The 20,447-nt window shown below is 48.2% G+C and overlaps 1 protein-coding gene across 1 annotated transcript in view; it reads right to left on the bottom strand.

Annotated features, from left to right (window-relative positions):
• Window positions 1–10,284, bottom strand: part of LOC148108086 (focal adhesion kinase 1-like) — a 73,236-nt gene extending 62,952 nt beyond the window's left edge. Inside the window, exon 1 of the mRNA XM_087853788.1 lies at window positions 8,833–10,284. The gene's annotated coding sequence lies outside the window, so the exon portion shown is untranslated. The remainder of the gene's footprint in view (window positions 1–8,832) is intronic.
• Window positions 10,285–20,447: the final 10,163 nt, after the last annotated feature.

Here is a 20,447-nt window from a genome sequence, read left to right on the forward strand (position 1 = left end):
TCTCTTTCTACAGATCCCTGCAGACAGCCAGACCTGAAGAGGTCACGGCATCTGGTCCACAGCCAGTTTCTGTATGGTTCTGGGCTAATCAAGGTTTTTACCCTTTTAAAGGTTGTTTTAAAAAAAAAAAAGGCAGCTATGTGACAGGCCCTATGTGGCCTACAAAGCCTGAAATGTTTACTATCTGACCTTTAACAGAGAAAGTTTGCTGACCTCTGAGCGTGACCGTGACGGGGACATGCCCTCCAGGTCCTCAGAGCACTCTGCTCTGGCACTATCACTGTAGGCATCACACTGCACGCTGACTGCCTCACTCCCCTCCTGTCTGTGCCCCCGGGGGCTGACACTACACCAGGCACAAGACAGGTATTTAATACTGTTGACGCCTCAACAACTGGGTCCACGTATACACAGATTTTTTTTGATACATGCCGCATAGTAAATGTAGTTTCTCATAATTTTCTCAACATCCTCTTTTCTCTAACTTACCTTTTTATAATACAGTATATGATACACATACAAAATATGTGCTAACTGCCGATTCTCAACTATGGGGAAGGGTCCAGCGGCCCGCACTGTTCAGGGGTCAACTGTCCTGGCACTTTACATGTGTACACCATCCCACATAGTAACTGCACGCAGAGCTTCAAAGATCACAGATACTAGAGTTTATATAGACAGTATCAGAAGTCACGTGACTAAAGGCAACGCACCAGTATTTGTACCTCAACCTCCTGTTTCCTAGTTAAGATGCTCTTTCTACTAAAAAGACCTGCGTCTCTACACAAACTATGATACCTAGACATCTTTGATTACTAATACCTGAGACTTTAGCTAAGGGTAAAATTTAATTTTTGACTCGCTATTTAATTTTGATAATTTTTAAATTACTGCTACTTTTTGTAAATTAAAGAAAAAAGAAAGAAACAGACACCCTAAGGAAGCACTAGGCAGGTATTTGTAAATTAAATATCAGTACTTAGTGGTTTTCTACTCAGTGCACCACAGCCTCCCATGATCCCACCTATACCGGTCTGAGAACCCACACCACCTTAGAGACAGGCTCCATGATACGCCTGTCAAAGAGGCTCAATCCTCTGTCTAGCTGTTCCTGCTCTAGGCGGACTTTGGAAAAAGTCAAGAGTCCGGCCAGCACTGTGTAAGAGAACGCTCCATGACGATGAAAATGTCCCATCTCTGCACTGTCCGAGGTGGTAGCCACTAGCCACACCTGCATACTGAGCACCCAAACTGGGGCTAGTGTGACTGTCAAACAGAACTTTTCATTTTATTTAATTTTAATTTAAAGAGCCACACACAGCTAGCAACGACTACAGGAGACACAGATCCAAGTCTAGACTCCAAACACTGCAGTGAAATAAAACACACTTTTCCCTGTATCCTTAACTACAGGCTATGTTATCTGGCCCAATCATTCCCCTGAAAAAGACTAAAAAAGATGGACAGAATACTTTAAAATCTTAAAATCAACCAGAAACTGACAAGACAATAAGGAAAGAACAGGCCAAAATTAAAGTGAAATCAGGAACCCAAAGAGATGAACAAGCACAGAAACCACCTCTGCCCTGCAGTCATTTGCCAATTCTGAAAATTTTCAACTTTCATTTTTACAACCATTCAGGGAAAGAGGAGTAAGAATCAAAAGCTGGGTCCCTTAGGGTGTTTAACCAAAAACACTACCTCCAGAAGCAGGGCCCTAAAGGCTACAGAGCTCAAGATAAAAGAAACCAGAGATGAGTCACCTCTCCAGTAAAATCACAGCACTGGGCGGTCCAAAATACCTCAAGCCTTAAACCTGCTTTAAACTGGTTGAAGCAAAAAAGAAAAAAAAAAAAAAAAAAAGCTCTCAGAAGGAGCTATATCTTCATTCTATGCCTCAATAGAGTCCTACAAATAATCAGAACTAAGTTAAGAATCCTACAAATAATATCCTACACCATAAATAAAAATGAATCACAGACCTAAATGTAAACCTGAAACTTTTCTAGAGGGGGATGGAGGGAAATAAAGGAGAAAACCTTTGTGACCTAGGATTAGGCAACAACTTCTTAACTACGACACTGAAAAACCACAGTCCAGGGGTACCTGGGAGACTCAGTCAGTTAAGTGTCTGCCTTGGGCTCAGGTCATGATCTCAGGGTGCTGGGATTGAGTCCCAAAGGCAGCAGGCTCCCTGCTCAGCGGGGAGTCCGCTGCTCCCTCTCCCTCGGCCCCTCCCCCCATCCCGCTCTCTCTCCCTACCTCGAATAAATAAATAAAATCTTTAAAAGAGAGAGAGAGAATGCAAAAACAAACCATAGCATGAGAGAAAAGCACAGCACACATCTGACAAAGACTTGTATCCAGAATATATAAAGAACCCACCAATAAGAAAAAAAATTTAATAGGCAAAAGATTTGAACACCAAAAGATACACAGGTGGCAAAACCACAAAGAAAAACCATTACACACCTATCGGAATGGCTGAAAAGCTAAAAGACTAACCATACCAAATGTTGCCCCAACGATCCAGCGTGACTGGAACTCTCACACAAAGCTGGGAGGAATGTGAAATGGTTCAGCCATTCCAGGACAGAGTTTGACACTTTCTCAAAAAGCCAACATAGGCCTACCACAGGATCCAGCCATTACAGTGCTAGACCCAACCATTTCCAGGAAAAACAAAAGCCGATGGTCACATGAAGACTTGAGCAAAATTATTCAAAGGCTTTATTTGTAATAACTCAAACCAAGAAACGACTCTCCACACACTGATCACGTTCGACGTCATTCCAAGCAACAGCAGGAAGAAATTCCTTGCAAGTCAGCAAGGGATTCTAAAACAGATACAGATCTGCAAAGGGTCAAGGAGGGCCAAGGTATGCTTAAAAAGGAACCAAGTGGGAAGAGTTCCACAATAAGACCTGTTATAAAACTAAAATAATTGAAGCAACTTAAACTGGGCAGTACCAGTGGAATTCAAGAAAGTCCAAAACAGATGCACATACACACGGACCTTTCATTTCCAAGAAAAGGGGCACTGCAGAGCGCTGGGGGAAAGATGCTCTTTTCAATGAACGGTGTTCGGACAACTAGCCTGTCCACAGGTTAATGAAGCTGGATTCCTTCTTCAGATTATGCACCAAAACCAATTCTGAGAGAATTACAAAGTTAAAGGTTAAAAGCACAAGTATAAAAGCATTTAGAGAATAAATGAGGAACTAGTTCATGACCTCAGGGCAGGGAAAGACACAAAAAGCTTACAAAGGAAAAGACTGACAAATGGCACTAATTAAACTTAAGAACTTCTATTCATAAAAAAAAAAAAACACACAAAAACCACTGAGTCAGTGAAACTGCATATGACAAAGTGGGAAGAGACAGCAGCAAAATACATAACCAACAAAGAATGTGTGTTCTGAATATATATAGTCTACAAATCAATTTAAAAATAACCTAATAGAAAAATATGGGCACTTCGAAAAACAGTGAATCCGAATGGCCAGTAAATGTATAAAAAGATGTGCAACCTCACTGTAACCAGGAAAAGGCTATTTAAAACCACAAGGCAGCAACACAGCAGAAACCACCAGAAGGGGCGGGGCGGGGCGACTGACACAAGACCAGAGCAGGGCTGAAGCAGTCATTAGAGAGAAGACTGGGGGGCGGCTGGAGCCTCCCAGCACAGCGGGGAGCAACAGGAGACTCCCTCACTGAGAGGTGCTCCAGGCCAGGCGCTCTGATGTACATTTAGTGGGGTCACAGTCTATAACTGACTATAAACTAGAACTTTAACTTCACTTGACCAATGTAAGGAGAAAGAAACTGTTTCAGATCACTTTTTCCCACCAGCTCATTCCTTTTATTTTCTCCATCACAGGGCTGCACCACTGACTCAGTCTGACGGGGGCCAGAAGAGGACGTGGAAACATCCTTTGTACTTCGCGTCCACATGATGGTAACCTAAGTCCACCCGTCTGTCCCTAATTCTCTTCTCTACCTTAGTAACAACTTCATGTACTTCAAGGTCACAAGGCCCCCTCAGCAGGAGCACAGACTCTTCTTCAATCATTAAACCAATGACTGAGGGCCAACCCACTATAGGAGGAGGAGGAAGCTGTGAAGGACCCACAGATCCGTACAGGATAATACAGAGTCCCTGTCCCTGAGCTCACAATATTCTATTTGCCTTCAGGTGCGTCCAACTCTGCATAAGACATAGCAGAAAGTAAGCATATCACCAATTCCATCTTTGAACACTAACTTTTATCTAGCTCTGATCTTAGGGAAAAAATAAAGGACAAAGGCAAAACAATACATATTAAATTTAGATATGACTTTAATGCTAGGCATAGAATCAATTCGCACAATACCGTTTTAGTAGTCACCCCAAGACTTGGAAATCATCCTGACTCTAGTATAAGCAAGCCAATCTCTCAACACCAAAACAAAACCACCAGGGAACACGTGCCTTGAGCACCCACATATACACACTTTCCTGCTATCTGCCAAAAACCACAAGTCCAGGGGCCATACAAATTGCTATTTCAATGCAAAATCATTTATTTAAAATCCAAACCAAGATTCAAAAGAATTTAATGACCTCAGCATAAAACATTCAAAATCCCTAAACAAAATTAGTTGTGAGGTCTTCCCAAGACTCTAGAAAACCTGAAAAACATACTGAAAAAGAGTCCTGAAGTGAAGGCAATCTCACTAGCAAATCTAAGTGGTCAGAAGCCAAACACATGCCTCTGCCATTTACGACTGATTTTTTGCCTGCTACGACTTGCATTTCTCTTAAAACACTCTCAAGTAGTGGTTGACAGACATTAGCATGCAACAAAAGCTCCTGGACAGCATGTTCAAACAGACTGCGGGCCCCACCCCCCGAGTCTGATTCAGGAGGTCAGAGGTGGGGCACGAGCACAGGCATTTCTAACCCGGCCAAGTGATGGTGATGCAGTTGTACTTTGAGAACCACTGCAAACAACCAGTTTACTGGTTTACTGTGGTGTGCGCACGCACGTGTTTCCCTTCGCAATAAGCAAGACCAAGGGGAACTTGCTGAGGAAGAACAAACTCTTTTTTCTACGCAAATACTAACTTTTCTTGCCTGAGTGAAGGTAAGGGACCTGATGCTCAAAACGTTTACTCTGAACAACAACGTAAAAGACTCTCTAAGCAGATCATCGGAAGGCCGGTGTGTCATGGAACTGGCATTACAGTGCTAGGAAGATGGATTTTTTTTTAAGATTTTATTTATTTATTTGACAGAGAGAGACAGCCAGCGAGAGAGGTAACACAAGCAGGGGAAGTGGGAGAGGAAGAAGCAGGCTGCCAGCGGAGCAGGGAGCCCGATGTGGGGCTCGATCCCAGGACCTTGGGATCATGCCCTGAGCCGAAGGCAGATGCTTCACAACTGAGCCACCCAGGCGCCCCTGGGAAGATGCATTTTTAAAAATGGTTTCAGGGCATAATGTAAAACCCTTGTAAAGTACATGATGAATCCAACTGATTAGTAGAAGATACATTAGAGCTTCTAGACCAGTCATCAAGGATCTTTTATAAATCCCAACTTCCTAGGTCTTCAGAATATAGAATGAGTCCTAACGAACACATGACCAATTCCTACAAAATTAATTTCTAGAAAAAAACATTTGAAAACTATAAAGGGACAGAGAAATGCCTTTTTCCCGCAGCTCAAGTTTCATGATATTTGTAATCTAAAATAAAGCAGACAAAGATAGAAACAGACAATCCAAGTTCTCCCTGGTATCAAGTCCTACCTGGTTTGTAAGTAAGGTTCTTTACCAAGGCAAACAAAAAACAGTGGACTGCTGACTGATGCAGGAACAGTTCTCCAACAACGAATGAGCCTGGGTTCTTTCATTCAATAAATATTGTGTCAGACACTGGGGATGCCATAGTGTGTAAAACAAAGTTTCTGCCCTCGTATTGCTTAAATTCTATAAAAAGACACACAATGCACTACAAATATGGAATGTATAAAACCACTTCAGCTCTTTCTTCAGTCCATCAAAGACAAACACATGGTGCTTTGGTCACAAGTAGACCCAACAAACACCTACCATTCACAGCACAATCCAAAGCACCAGATGGCAGGACTTTTAAGATAGAAAATGGAGGCAGAAAGGAGATCCTAGGCACAGACAGCCCATAGATACAACTTTTTAGGTTCTTCTGAGCCTTGGTTTTGGTCCACTGGCCCTAAATAAAGGAGGACAGAGTACGTCAAGTCTTAAAAGCACTATGGAAAATTCTAAATCGGCGAGAATGAGCACATTCACTTCAGAAACATTTATAGAGCAGCAATGTGTTAGAGATTATAAATTCTAGGATTTACTACAAGGGGATGAAACCTGCATGAGAAATTTACAATTTACTTTTCCCTCACATTACACCTTGCTTCCCACAAAACTATATTCATAAACACTGACACCCTCCCCCCCAAAAAAAAGTCACCAATGAAAAAACTCTGTAACAATGTAGAGGTAGTGTAAAGCACAACCTTGAACAAATAAGAAGCGTCAATCACTGCACTATGCATTATATATTTGTATTTAACTGATTTTAAATTAACTTAAAATAATTAAACAATTTTGGTATGTTCATTAAAATGTTTACCTACACCATGTTGGCCAGATCACAGCTTCATGATATGAAAGCGTCAGATTCAAACAGAAAATATAATTATTTCAACTCTCCCAGACACGGTACTTACACCTGCATGCTACTCACTCCCCCTTCGGAAGGCTGGGTTCAGATCTGTGAGACTACTGCTGCTCTAGTCCTGTCTGGTCCTAGAAGCTGCACAGAGAGTTCAGCAGGCCCAGCCAACAAGGACCTACCCCTTGTGGGCCAAGAAGCCCACGGCAAGCTCCTCGAACTCCAAACTTCCAGTGTCTCCTCTGCAAAAATGAGGATAGCAATACCACAATCAATGGTTCTCAGGAGGAATAAAGCAGAAAAAGCATGAAAGCAATCACTTCAGGTCTGGCACGTGTCATCTCCCAGATTTAATTCATCGGTAAAAAGGTAGTGACACCTACCAACAATACACAATACCCCACACGTAGCAGTAACATTACATCTCCTCCCCTATCAGTGGATAACATTCACATGTATGACTTTGGTCATTTTTCTTGTTCTGAAAAATGAGTTTACAGTAAATGCCAATGTATATCAATAAGATCTAGGCAGAATTTGTTTCATTCAATACAAAGCTTGCAAGGAAAGACCTTCATGTCCTGACAAATAAGTAAACTCTGTGATGATGCTACTTGTTCCCTTCTCGGAGGCTTTCAACTGCTAAAAAGTGGCAATAGTGCCACCCAGCCAAAAACATCTATTTCATATTTTCCTCTAAAAACCATTTCATTAGTATTTATGCAAATAAGACCATAATTAACGGCATTTGCTAAAAATCTCACCTATCCTGAAACTTGAATTACATATGCCTATCTGAATTTTATTTCCATGATAGAGCCTAGCAAAAAAAAACAATACAACTGTTAAGACAGGAAGAGAGGGGGTTCTTCTGGTACTTTATAATCAGAAACACATTTATGTAGTTCTGAATGGTAAGATTTGGCACCATTCCTAGAAATTAATGCCACAAAGTGGTAGACAGCAATTTCATTTCTCCTACACTAGGTTGCCTTTTGGTAGTCATGAAATGGAAGAGAGAAAAAAAAAAAAAACCTTGCACAAATATTAGCAGAGAGAAAAAGCCATCAACGGTTTAAATAATCCACTACGAAACATGGTTTTCAGAAGAGACATAAAAAAACAACTACTTAAGGCAGCTGGCTGAGGCACTGAAACACAGGTACACCCAAACAGGAGCTGGAACCGCGCTCATCCTCTTCCACCGAGGATCCTTCTAAGGACAGAGATGCGACTTCAGATTTGAATGCTTACTGCACTCACAAACTTCCTGGAATTTACTACTATTCACTCAAATAAGGTCATTTACTTTGCCCAAGTTTTTAGAATTTGCATTTTAAATAATTTCTATAAGCATCAGTAAAAATTCCCAAAGACCCCCACAGCAATATTTTGCTAATTATTTAAGGGATTTTAGTAAGGACATACAGTAACGAAATAAGTTCTTAAGCTCGAGCTTTAAGACAAAATAAACTACTACAGAAACTAAACTTTACTGGTTTACAAGCCAAAAAAAACCCCTCATTTCACAAACGATAGAATTTTTAATTATATTGAAATTTAAAACAAGATTTTAGCCGAAAACTGTCTAAACTGAAAATGTTTACTTTCAAAAGTTAAAGACTTACATATTAAGACTTTGACTCTCATCTTTCCTGTGTTACCCTTGAGACAAGTATTTTCTCAAAATTAAGACACTTAAAAATACAGGAAAAAAGGTTTCCATAAAATCTTTAGAGATAGAGAAGTAGCAACTCAAAACTAACATCCAAAAAAGAAGAGTCATGTTCAAAATGACTCTTTACTACACGATAGAACATATACAGTACACAGAAGACACTATAATTTTTCCTGCGGGAACTAATCAGCATTTTTTTAAGGGGATAGCTTTAACAATACAATTGTTATTTAGACAATTTCTCAAACTTCCCAGCGAGAAAAGTTATGTGACTTGCTGAAGAACCCAATTTTAAGAATTGGGATGTCAAGTTCTCTAATTTCCAACAATGGGCATGGAGTGCTAGAGAAACGATGTTAGTGAGAAATGTTCTAATGATCTGCACTGTGGCTCCTAACTTCTGGTTTCACCGGACACTTCCACCCCATCGCACTCATGGAGCTTCACTCCTAATCACGACTCACCTTCAGCGGACCGCCGGCCTGAAAAGAGGCTGAAGTCCTCTCTCCTGTAGGGCTCTGCCCCAGGACTCTTGGCCCCAAACCTTAAACACTAAGTTCTGGATTCAATGTCTTTATTTATCCAAGGACTTGCTTCTTGATGCATCATAACCTCTGAACAATGCGTAGGTCCTTTTATTCAGTGTATATACTCAAGTCTTAGGTTGATTGTGGGACCCTTTAAAAGACAGCAATGGGTTTTAAACAATCTTTCCCCAGTTTTCATTATTAAATCAGAGTATATGATAATCACCGGAAAGATATTACTTAAAGAATGTGTAACATGGGATCTTGCTGCTTCGACAACATTTAGCACACAAATGTATTCAAGACACGAGTGGTAGGCTCATTCAGTGTTTCACCTCCAAGGACAGCCACAAAGAGAAAACAATGTACTCATAAAGACACCGGAACGCAAACTTTCTTCAGAAGTTTCATGTGTTTAAATATTGCAGGATGTTAAAAATTATCTCCAAAGCACAATGGCATGAAAAAATCACCTACATTGGATCTCAACAAAAATAAGGTGAATGCTAATTTGCAATGTATCTTTCCATCACTTCATCCACCTTTCAGGTTTTCAAGAGATGAGACAACTGACCAGAGTTCACACATTTCCAAGAGAAGACTGCTTCCATTATGAGTTTTACAAATAAAATATTAAGAGTGAGGCTCTGGTATTTCATTTCAAATAGTAATGGCCTATTTTTCCAACCACGAAAATGTTGACATTCTACCTAAGAATCCCAGCGTTGGTCGTCTTATGTACAGATCCCCAAATCCTTACACCGCCTTCAGCTTGAATGTATTTCAACCAGTTCCCATAATTACTACATTACTATTATCTTAGTCTCACTGCCAAAAACCCAGCTGCAGGCTAACCATGCAAGAATGAGACACTGTTGAAATGACTAAAAAAATTTTTTTACCCTTACTGCATTAAGCTAAATCCTGCAATTAAATAAAACCAAGTAACACACACACACACACCCCTCCTCCTCCTCCTCCTGAGAAAAGAAAGGAAAGGAGAGAGAAAGAAACAAGTCCTTCTTCCACCTAAGCCAGAAGCAGAGCTAGGGGCTGGGTTGGGAAGAGGTAAACTTGGAGGCACAATGAATCAACGAGTTCTCCAGGGCTTTCGCCCCAAAAACCACAGGGCCACAGCAAGTTGAGCGCCAGCTGCGGGGAAAGAGCTGGCCCGGATCCGGGTTCGAGGCTCGCCCTTCCCTGCCGCAGGGCCAGTGAGTCCCCATATCGGGTCAGGGCTCTTCTCCCCCCTCCAGGTCCCCAAGGATTTCCCTCTTCCTCCTCCTTTCTCTCTCCCCCCTTTTGTCTTTGAGGCAATTGGCCAGCTCCCAAGGAGGCCGGCTGGCCTCCCCAAGCCCCCGGCCTCCCTGTGCGCTCCGGCCTCGAGCCCCTCCGTCTCTCCGAGACCCCCGAATCCACCAACTTCCCCATCTTTCACGAACCCCCCCAGGCCTTCTCATGTCCCCCAAACCTCCCCGTTTACCCGAGCCCCCGGCCTCCCCTCGTCCCCTGGCCTGCCGGAGCACGCCGACCTCCCCACAAGTCCGTCCTCCACCCATAGCCGTTCTCCCAGAACACGCCCCCTCGTCCCCCTTCCCTGGCCTCTCCTGTCCCCCCGGCGGCCTCCCCACATCCCCGTCCTCCCGGAAACCCCCAGTCCGTCCCACATCTCCCGACCCGCCCGCGCCCCGATCCTCCCCAGAGTGCCGCCCTCCCCGGGCCCCTCCCTCGTCCTCCCCACTTCTCCGGCCTCCCCACATCCTCGGCCTCCCAAGCGGCGCGCGGGAGGGGTCCGTCTCCGCCTCATCCGCGGCGCGGACCGGCTGGTTAGCCCCGCTCGGCCCTCCGCCCGCGGGCCGCGGCCCTGCCAACCCCCAGCACCAGGAGCCGGCCCACCCGCCCGCTTCCCGGCCCCCGCCCCCTCCCCGCACTCACATGTACCGCGCGGGGCGCCGGGAGGCGAGGGCAGACCACTGCGAGGCGGCGCCGCGAACCGACGGGCGGCGCTCCCTCCAACGCCTCACGCCGCGGGCGCACAGCGCTCCCGGCGGCGGCGGCGGCGGCGGTCCCGGCGGCGGCGGCGGCGGCGGCGGCAGTAGCAGCAGCAGCAGCGGCGGGCTTGCGCCCTCTGGCCGTGCTGCGTAGGCGAGGGCCGCGCATGCGCGGCGACCGGCTGAGGAGCGCTTCACCGCCCCGGCGCGCGCCCGGCCGCGTCCCCGCGCCGAGCTTCCGCCGCCCCCACCCCCCCCCTCCGGAGGACCGGGCATGCGCCCGGTGGCCCGCGCATGCCCTGCACAACACGGGGCTCCGGTCCCGAGACCGCGCCGGACAGTCGCGCGGGGCATTCAGGACGGCAATGGACTGAGCGAGCCTGTGGTGGCCGGGTCTGGGGAAGCCTCGGCGGAGGCCGGGAGGCGCGGCCCGCTGAGCTGAGGTCCCGGAGGTCCCACTGGCGGCACTCTGGGCCGGCGGGGCTGGACCGACCTCGGGGAAGCCCTCCCACCCGCTGCCCTGCCCCCCACAGCCCAGACGCGGCCCCTTTGCAGGGCCTCCCTAGCCCGCCGCCCTACAGCCCAGCCCCAGGGCCGGAACCCACAGGGTCGCGCCCCCCAGTGGGCCGGGGCCTGGCCCGAGTCCTCGCGCGTGTCTTCGCCAGGCTTCCTGCCCACCCCGAGGAGTTAGGTGTCCCGGGACCCTCTGCACACAGGAGAGTGAGGCTCACATCAGGGATGTGTTCCGTGGCATCACAGCTAATGCTGGGCTGTACTTAGATTGAATCCTGAAAGACGGCCTGAAAGAGGCTGTGGGAGGTGGCTGGAGGTAGACAGATGTGGGGCCTGCGTGCTGGTCCCTGGGCTGCAGAAAGAAGAGGAGGACCCCCGGGATCTGGGAGTCACCAGGCCTAGGGCAGCTGAGCAGACCCAGGACACCAAGTGGAAGGGGCAAAAATGCACTCGTCCAGGGGCTTCTTCAGGCATCCTTAGGAACCTGGCGTTTGTTCTTTAGGCCGCAGGCAGCCTGGGGAGGGTTTCAAGCAGGAAGTAATATCTGATTTGTGTTCTTAAAAAAAAAAAAATGGATAGGAAGGGGCAGGGCTACTTTCATCTTTATGGCGTCACTTTGATCCTCACCACAAGCCAGGAGGGTCCTGGGATGGATCCATGCATTGGTCTCCCTACTCAGAGGGGAGTCTGCTTCTCCCTCTCCCTCTGCCCCTCCCCCTGCTCTCTCTCTCAAATGAATAAATAAAATCTTTAAAAGAACAAAGGTAATAAATATCCCAAACTCATCATTTCCTGATGGCTTTACTACATACTGCCATCATCTACGCTCTCGTCTGTTGTATCTTTACAGCAGAAATCCACGGAAATGACGTGACGAGCCGCTGACATCTCTTCCTGACTGTTCAGTAAGGGCAGGCTGGGAGCTTGAAATCAGCCACGGTGGGAATATGCACCCCATGGAGACTGGCACACGCCACAAATCAGCACCCCCCCCCCGCGGGAGCCTGTTATATTTACCAGCATTGCACGGTCTATGTGCTGCATGGTGAGATGACATACAGTCTGGAAACAATGAGACAGGGACATTTAAAACAAAGCTTCATTTTAGTCCAACGAAATGAAATGCGTTCTGAGCACCTGCGAATTCCGTGCCCACCTCTCGCTTCCTCCGCCGTTGACTCTCCGTGATGACAGCTGTGATTTGTGAGCACCTGGTAGATGCCAGGCGTATGAAGTTGTATTCTCTTATTATCACTTTCCGGTTCAGTGTGAATATTGTCCCATTTCATGAATGAGAAAACGGAGGCACAGAAGGGTTAAGACACTGCCCAGGATCAAACCTTTTGCACCCTGCCTCAGGGCCTCTTGTCTGGCTCCGTGTGTACCGTCCCCCTTTCTTGCCCGAAGCAATCCAGAATCTGCGACTATGTCATTGGACATGTCGTCACTTTAAGTTCCAATTGATCTTCATATCCACTTGTTCTGCGTTTTCTGAAATGTCATTTATTCTTTGGCTTGAGCGATTTTCCTTTCCATCTTCTCCACTCTCTGCGATTGCATTTAATGGCGACGTTGATAAAGCCCTTTTCTTTAGGGTGATCTTGTCAAAGCGAGGGGTACTTTATAACCTTCAGCAGATAATTAATGCGTGTGACAACCCACAGACATTGCACACACTTCAGCAGGAGGATTGGGAGGAGTTCACAAGCACCTGAGCTGGAAATAAATTACAGGGGAAAGGCCTGCACCCCCTCCCCCGGGAACCCACACTCCGAGGCTGGCACCTCCTCCTTCCCGCAGCATCCTTGTTAACAGTGTCGGCAGCCAGTGTGGTCACCGTAAGGGGGAAACCGAGGCAAGGAAGTGCCTCACCCAGGGCATCAGCAAATCAGCACCAGAGGTGTGTGGGACACAGGAGTTCTGGGCAGAACCCAGCCAAGAACGGGGATTACCTCATGCTAAATCCAGTGTTTGTTGAACGACTGAATGAAGGTCCCTATGTACTCCTTTCTCCCCGTGAATATGTACAGCGTGTTACCTTTGACCCTCTGACTGTGGTTAAAGTGAAGAGAAAGAAAAGAAAAGAAAAGAAAAAAGAGAAGAGAAGAGAAGAGAAGAGAAAAGAAAAGAAAGAGAGGTTTTTCTTTGTGATGAGAACTCTCAGAACTTGCTCTTCTCACACCTCTCAAATACACCATAGAGCAGTAATGAACTGTAGTCCTGGGGTGTACTGTAAATCCCTATTCCTTATTGATCTGAAACTGGAATTTGTACCTTTTCACCATTCACTCAATTCCCGCACCCCCTCCGCCCTCTGCTTCTGGTTACTTCAATCTGATCTCTTTTTCTGAGTTAGTCTTCCCCCTTTTCTCTTCTTTGTCTCAGATTCCACAGAGAAGGGAAAAATAGCTCTCTGTCTCTCTCTCTAGACAGGATCAATCTCTCTCTCTCTCTATGCTTCTCTACAGAAAGTCTTTGCCCTGTCTCCCTTATTTCACTTGGCATCACGCTTTCAAAGTCCGGTACTGTTAGCACACTTAGCGGGATGTCCTTTTCTTCTGGCTGATTCCTATGCTATTCTCTAGGTACCACTTCTTTCCCTACTCAGCACTAAAGGGCACTGATGTTTTCCGTGTCCTGGCTATTGAAAATAATGCTTCTTGAACATGGAGGTGCAGGTAGTTCTCTTTTTAATTTTTGGAGGGACGTCCACAGTGTTCTGCATAGTGACAGTACCAATGTGCATTCCCACGAGTGGTGCCCAAGGATTCCCTTTGCTCCACATCCTCACCAGCATTTGTTATCTCTCGACTTTTGGAGGGTCGCTCTTCCCGCCAATGTGATGTGATGTCTCATGATGCTCTTGGTTGCATTTTTCTGTGGGTTAGTCATGTTGAGGAGCGTTCACTGTGTCTGGGGCCCAGGGACACGTCTAGTCTGCATTAGACCTTTAGTTCCTCGTTTAGACACACAGGGGTGGGTGCAGAAGCACTCTTCTGGCTGAGCTGCGGGTGCTGGAATCGTAAAGAGGACACCATGGGAGTGGACAGAAAAGGAGGAAAGGGAGGGTTCTGAGGTCCTTTACTCTGCCCAGGGAGCCAAGAGATCCTGCTCCTTTGCTCTGTGACTCTGCAAAGGCACTGCGTTGAGGACCCCCGAGAAAAGGCATGGCTTTTTTTGCTGGTGTGCCTGCGTGGGGCTGTGCCACCAGAGCTGGAGAGCTGGATGCAGGGCGCTTCCTTGTCCATGGTACCTGGTGAGTTCTGCTGGAGGAACTGGAGCAGGAAGAGTCAGGCAGAGGCCATTATGGTTGTCGCCCCTGCCCAGAAACAGCTTGAAAGTTTTAGTAGCATTCTGCAGTCTAGGTGCTTAAGAGGGGAGGTGGGCTCCAAGATCTTCTCAATTATTCATTCAGTAACTACACACTGAGCACTGCCCTATGCCAGGTATCTTGCTGGGCCCGTGCGCAGAGCTGAAATTACCTAGGGCTCCTTTGCTTTAGGAGCTCCCAGTCTACACATGGACCAAAGCTCCAAAGAGAACGCACGTAAAAGAAAAGAGCAAGCGCTCTGTACTAGGAATGAAGTGTGCTACGGAGGAAGGCTGGGGAGTCACTGCATGGAAAGATATGAAAGGCCTCACTGAGGCTGAGGTTGCTGAGAACAGATTGACCAAAGGGAGCTAGACCTGCACACGTCAGGGAGCAGCGTTTCAGGAAGAAGTGACTTGTGCTGCAGACACTCAATAACAGAAGCCAGTTTGGCCAGAGGAGTGAAAAAGGCAGCCAGGGTGGCTGCAGGGACACTAGGAGGAGAGCAGAGGGGAGGGAGGAAGGCAGGGACAGATGCTGAGGCCTGGGAGACTGTTACTTATCTAGAGTTGCCCCGGGACTGCATTGCCCTGATACCCTGCACGTGCAGGTGCATCGCTTTAATTTCTAACAGTATTTGTGGGTGAAGAATGCGGGCCCAAATTAGCATGGTTCCCCAGGCTCAAGGTGTGTCAGTGGCTGCGGCTGTGACCAGGGCCATACTGGAAGAGGATTTTGTCATGAGTTGGCTCACGTGACTCGGGATGCCATCTGGACTCAGAACCTGAGTTCCTGTGTGTCTTTTGGCCTTGGCACTGCCTCCGTTCTCTATCCTGTGAGCCTCTGTAGATGGCAGCTCAAAACATCGGTGCTTGGTTCTGCTTCAGAGAGAGAAGAAGAAGGGAAAGGGAAGGAGTGAGTAGTGGAACATGATGGAAAGTAACTAGGGAGTGAGAAACTCTTTGCATGACATGTAGAGAAGCTCTAGGCATGGTACTTCATCACGTTGAATATGTCCTGTGGGTCAAAAGCCAGTCACTGACCACTTAGCAGTTACAGTCTGATGCCTATACCACAGGTCAGGATCCCTGGGAGCCATGGTGAAAGCCGCTCCCCTCATAGACCCAAACGAGGTAACGGGGTCTCGTTCTTCATATAACGGGAAACAATTGCATGGTTTTACTATAGAGGATGACAATGCCTGCATCTTCTTGCTTTTCCAGGCCATCATGGTGCCCACCTTAAAATGAGGCCAAGAGGGAAAGTGACAGTTGCAGTATTACAGGGCTGGAACCCAGGCCTCTTCTGAGCAGCCCTCCATGCCAAGTCCCACCCCTTCTTGTAATTCTTCCATCTTGAAAATTGTGCCTCAGATACACAGCGGACCACCCCACACATGTAATAAATACTCTTATCCACAGACACCAGAGGATGTCCCAAGGAAGTAGATTCTAGCCTGATCCCCACACTGCAGGCTGGGAAAGTGGGGACTACGTGAGAGACGCAATGACATAGGACACACAAGTGCGCAAAGAAACACAGAACGTAAGGTCTGAATTCAGCTCTGCCTCCTGAAGCTTCGGACCCTAGTTCCATTTCCAGAGAGTGGTGGCTATGGCCTTTTTGGCTCATTGTGTCCAGTTAAGGAGATGACATGGGGGAGAAAGCTAAGGAGTCAACTGCCAAGAAGGGGCTCTGGATAGGTCTGACTGAACACATGGTCCCAGGGATTAGAATCTTGAAAGAGTGACCTCACTTCCTCTGTGATAGGCCCCAACTGAACTTAGAACTCTGGTAACCGGGCACCCAGATTCAAAAGACAACCTGCTCTCCAGCTCACTTGGGTGGAGACATTCGAGAGAGCAAGATGTTCTCTTGCTGCCTTCCTCCCTTCAGGGTCTCTGGGCCCAGGCAAGCCCAGAGAGAGAGACTTGCAAATAATTGTAGACGTCGGCTCAGCCCGCTTTTCCGAGCCCTCTGGACATGTGGCAGGAGACACCAACAGGTAACACGAGGCAGCTCAGGGCAGCCCACTGGAGAGCAGGCAACAACTGTGATGTCACCTCAGCAGGCCCACACCTCTTGCCCCTCATTATGTGTGTCCCTGTGTGTGTGTTGGGGTGGGGGGCTGGTTGTCTATGTGTAGAGAAGGGGACAGAGGATGTGGGACACACCCTTCCTGGGCAGAAGGAAGCTGCCAGGTGTTGGAAGCCTGGCCCATCTTTCATGTTCACGCCCCAGGTCATAGCAGGCAGGATGAGAAGCTGAGCACTGGGGACCAAGCTCAACTACCTCGATGTTAATCACGAGCTCTAGAGTTTCATCCGGCTACCTCCTTGCTCGATGTCTTTTCAGCTGCCCCTCTTTGCCTCAACTGGAGAACAGGATTTCTAATGCGGGTGGCCCCTTGTGGCAATGTCCCGGGAGGACACTAATGTCTCTTGACCCCATGTCTATGGGGCACTGCATTTTCAGAGCTGCACCCAGGAGGTCATCGAAGAGCTGGTCTGGGACTTCAACTACAACGCCCTAGACAAGTGGCAGGTGCACCAGGCCACCCAGGATCAGTGCCGCTCTGAGGTGAGAATGGGAAGAGGGTTCCACACGCCCAGGGCCCCCACACAAATGTGGGGACAAACCTGGGGCCCTCCCATGGTGTTTCCACATGAGTGCCCCGCAGGCCCAACCACAAAGTCATCCCAGTATCCACACCTCCACCACCAGCTGTGGGAGAAGGTAGGAAGACACTCTTCCCATAGGTGGGAATGGTAGAGAATAGTGTTCGTGTTTTTTGCAGTTTGGGGCGTGGGTTATTCTGTTTCATTCTGTTTTGTGTGACTTTTCCCGCAGCCATGAGTGTCTTTGCATTTTGCTACTGTTTTGAGTATTTTCTTGACTCACCCCAGCCATCCTGTGTAGAACCCAGCTCCACTGTCCTTGGAGAACGTGTCCAAGGCCTTATGAATCCTCACCCCACACAGGGTGATTGAACATAAAAGGAACGGTGGGATGAAGCCATTCTATATGTTCCTCTGTAACGTATCACCTCTCAGAACACATCGACTCATTGTATGTCCCCCGGGTCACAAGCTGTGTCCTCATATGTCTTTTTGGACCTCCGTATGGGAGGTTGTCTGCCGCCGTGAATCAGCCTTTCAAGCACGGATTGGGTGCAAGGCCTCTGATGCCTCCTGGCCCAGGTAGTGGACTCTGTCTTTTCAGAGTTCAATCCAGGCCATCTTTGAGGAGCTGCTTGCTCCAAAGGCTCAGCTACTCCATCTCCCTTGACAAGCAGCAGGTGCCTCGGCCCACAACAACATCCAATGCTGGTCTGGGGTGAGAACAGGTCCAGATTGATGTCCAATCTCAGGACCCACAGATGATCACGGCAAGGCCAGAACCCACACTAGAAACAACCAGCTCCCCTGGGGCCTGCCGAGGAAGGTGGATTTCCCCTGAACCTTTCTCCCCACCTGAGGAACAGACCAGGCCGCAGCAGCCTAGGGAAATGCCATGCATTCCATGCTCTGGACAGTTCTCAGGCCCAACGTCTATGATCTCGAGCAGCGTTGGAGATGCTAAGCCTGTGCTTTCTCCTGTCTGCAGTAGGGATGTTGACTGATGACTCAAAGGCATACAGTTCTTAATAAAGCCTATTCAGAGAGAGAAAGGCTGTGGTGGCTCAGCTAACAAGATGTGTTGAAGTGACCAATGCTTTCTCATTTCACCCCTAAAGGCAATTGTACTTTCAAGCCTAGAGCCTTTTTCTGGGTGGGCCCTCAAGTCCCTTTTCTTGCACAACTTCCTGAAGGGATGGGACTCTCTGGTCTGAGCACCAGACCCTGATCATCCTGGTGGTTCGTGGTGTTGAAGCTGACTCCATTGCCCCCCACACCCCCCTTCTCTACCTGGTGGGAAAAGGAATCATCCCTGTCCCTGGATGAGGCCCAGACGATGCTGAGGCTCCGAGAAGGCACAATGGAGCATTTCGTACAGTCCCCGGTGCCATCCTTCCCAGATGGGAGCATCTCAAACACCTCAACGATCTTCTGCATGTACGAGATGTTCACTTCAGCCACACAGGTCCTGGGCCAGCAGTTCAATAGGTGAGTGCCCACCCCATGCACAGCACAGGGTGAGCCTCCCATCTACTGGGTGTACATCTCGGGAATGGCACTACCCTCTCTGACCTTCCCTTTCCTCTTCTGAAAACTGGGGTGGTTAAGAGGATGAACCTCATACAGTTACTGTAGGAAATCATGGGAGGAAACATGGCACGGGCTACTCTGGTGCTTGGCTCTGTAGAAAGGGCTCCTGGACGTGCTGGGCATCTTCTTGCTTAATAGTTCTCTCTCTCCGGTCAAGAAGCTCTCAAGTGCAACCCTCACAGGCCGGTGGCCCTTCTGGGTTGACGAAAGGAAATGCAAAGCAGGCAGTTTCCCCATGTGCAAAGGACTTCTGAGATTCCATCTAGATGGTTCTGGTAGTTGTCCTTTGTGTGAGCAGCTCAGGGGCACACTGGGAGCAGGCAGACCAGCCCACGGGCCACTCAGGATTTGGAAAGTGCGGGCTGGGAAGTAGTCGTTCAAGAATGTATATTAAGCACTAGGAATGTGAATGGAGAGAGGAGATACAGTGTCTGGGTCTCAGTTCTATTCAGAGGGTCAGATAGGCACTCTGCACACCCTAAGCATGCATGTCCAATGGTTGTTAGATGTGACATCTTCGTAGCCTCCTCTAGCTTTGAAAGGATCCACCTAGAGCTGGATCACAGGACAGATGAAATGATCAAGTAAAACTGGGACAGGGGTTTGGGTCCAGAAGCAGGGCTGGCTGCCTCCACAGAGCAGGGTGGGGGACTACAGGGGTGGTGGCTGGGGAGGGATTTGCCAAACCAGGGATCTCACCGATCTCTTGATTTCCAGTGGGTGGGCTTCATCTGGGGGGCTTCATGTGAAGAAGCAAATGAGTCAAAGAAGGCTGTGGAGGGGGTCCCGGGCCCTCTGGGCGGCAGAGCACAGTCTGGGCTCAGTGGGTGCCTGAAACACCCATCCCTTTGACGGTCCCAACTTGCTCTGCCTGCCCCTCCCTGCTGACCACCCCAACCAGGGCCAAGAACCGAGGGTGTGCTGAGCCGACCACTCACAAATCTGCCTCCAACCTGAGCCTTGATACTGGTGTGCATGGAGGATAGAGTAGACCAGGCCCATGGCCAGGTAGAGGAGAGGAGAAGTGGAAAAACCAGACTCATTCAGGTTTTCTGGAGGACCAGGCCTTCCACTACGAGGGCAGCTAGAGAGGGGTTGGAAGTGGGCTGGGGCCATCCTCTGGGACCCATACAGAAAGAACGGTGCTGTGGGAGTAGCATGTGCAATGCAAGGCCAGGCCTCTGACTCTGCTCCACATATGACTCTCCCCAGCACCCTGTCTCCCTTCTTGGGTACCTAGCCTGACCAGAATTTGCAGGCTATCTATCAGTCCCTGGGCCGTGACCGTGTCGAGATCAAGGTGGCCTATGTGCATGGGGCCATGGTTCTGAAGTGGCATGCCTGGGACCTGACAAACCATGTCCCCCTTCTCCTGATGCAGCGGGAACTTCTGGCGCTCACTGAGGCAGAGGTGGAGGGTAAGGGGGATGGCAAGCTGGGAAGGCTAACTGGGATGGGGTTCATGGGCTGGGTATTCCTTTCAAGGCCATGGGGTCTGTCCTGGTTTTGCAAAGGCATACGGAAAGTCAG

The sequence above is a fragment of the Ursus americanus genome, chromosome 22 (assembly GCF_024610735.1).
Source record: "Ursus americanus isolate L20-20 chromosome 22, mUrsAme1.1.p, whole genome shotgun sequence".
Classification (NCBI taxonomy): domain Eukaryota; kingdom Metazoa; phylum Chordata; class Mammalia; order Carnivora; family Ursidae; genus Ursus; species Ursus americanus.